The following is a 1,341-nucleotide window of genomic DNA, read 5'->3' as shown; positions in this document are numbered from 1 at the left end:
AACCATGGTTGGGGGTCAAAGTTCTTCATTTTGTGGGACTGCCACTCAATGAAAAAAGTCAACATCCCAGGCCGGATACCAATGATCTTGTGTAGATCATCGGTATACATGGCTTCTTTTACTATTTCTGGGATAATTTCCCATCGGGCTTCCAGTCCTACTATTATATTGGCTAGTTCTCTCAGCTGGCCATTATAGGTATTTCTGGATCTCGTGAGAAAACTTTTTTCTCTCCAAGTAGCTTTTGACCAGTCCTTGAATTACTTCCACCCTCTGGACAGGTCTTTCAATTTCTGGATTGGGCTTTAGAGGGGACTCCTCCTCCCTCTCTCTCTCTTCTTCCTCTTTTTTCCTTTGGGGCTCATTTTCCCTTCTCGACTATTAGATCCAGTATCTTTGTCGGCTTCACTACCACTTCCTGAAAACAGCCTGACTTTTCCTGCCACCATTTTTCTTTTGTTTGTCTCAACGAGCGATGTAATTCTTGTAACATTAGATGCTACAATGGCCAAGTCTCTCACCATTGCAGCACTGCGGACGTATGATGACAACGCTGGGGAACCCGCTTTCTCGTTCCCTTTCGACGCCAGTACTGGAGTTCCGTCCCCCACCCATTTCGCCATCTACATCAATGACCTTCCCCTCCTTATCTAACATTCTCGATACCATTTTTATGCTGATGATTTCCAAATTTAATTTTCCTTCCCACCTTCTGACCTATTGGCTGCCAGGGAGAAGCTTCAAGAAGACTTGAATCTCTGATATCCTTCAATTTAAATCCTCAGTGCTGTCCCGCAATACCCGCTCAAGGCCTTCAGACTTATATGTAACTGTCCATCGAACCGTAGCCTTTGGTAGATCTTTCCTCATCCCATGAGGGGATTCTATTCCCTCCTTCATTCGTAGTTCTGATACCCTTCCAACCTTTAAATCCCGTATTTTCGACCACCTTCTGTCCACCCGATTCCGGAAGAATAACAATTGAATGTTTCAAACAAAGTTTATATATTTGCTGTACTTAATGTTTCAGAATTTAGTTTATTATTATTATTATTTTATGGGCAACAGACCATGGAGGTCTAAGTCCTCCCGCGATGTATTTCCTAATACATTGCTCATTTCTTGACGTGTTTTTTTTGCAGGGCGGGTTCGACTCCCAGGCCTATTTTTTGTGCCATCCATTGGCTAACGGGCCTCACAAATGCCCAGGGGGAAGTTGTCAGTGAGTTTTAAATTATTTTGTGCTTAAAAAAAAAGCCCGGGTGGGATCGAGATGTAGACTGACGCATTACCATCCTGCTACCACTGCCCCCTTAATGTTTCAGAATTTAGTTTTCAGAG

At 43.4% G+C, this 1,341-nt stretch overlaps 1 protein-coding gene across 2 annotated transcripts in view; it reads left to right on the top strand.

Moving 5' to 3' along the window:
* Window positions 1–1,341, top strand: part of LOC106677088 (glyoxylate reductase/hydroxypyruvate reductase) — a gene marked incomplete in the record, with an annotated part of 21,517 nt that overhangs the window by 19,532 nt on the left and 644 nt on the right.

The sequence above is a fragment of the Halyomorpha halys genome, unplaced genomic scaffold (genome assembly GCF_000696795.3).
Source record: "Halyomorpha halys isolate HHAL.00 unplaced genomic scaffold, Hhal_1.1 Scaffold7.1, whole genome shotgun sequence".
Lineage (NCBI taxonomy): Eukaryota > Metazoa > Arthropoda > Insecta > Hemiptera > Pentatomidae > Halyomorpha > Halyomorpha halys.
Note: the sequence above shows the minus strand (reverse complement) of the source record. Positions and strands in the feature narration are given on the sequence as shown.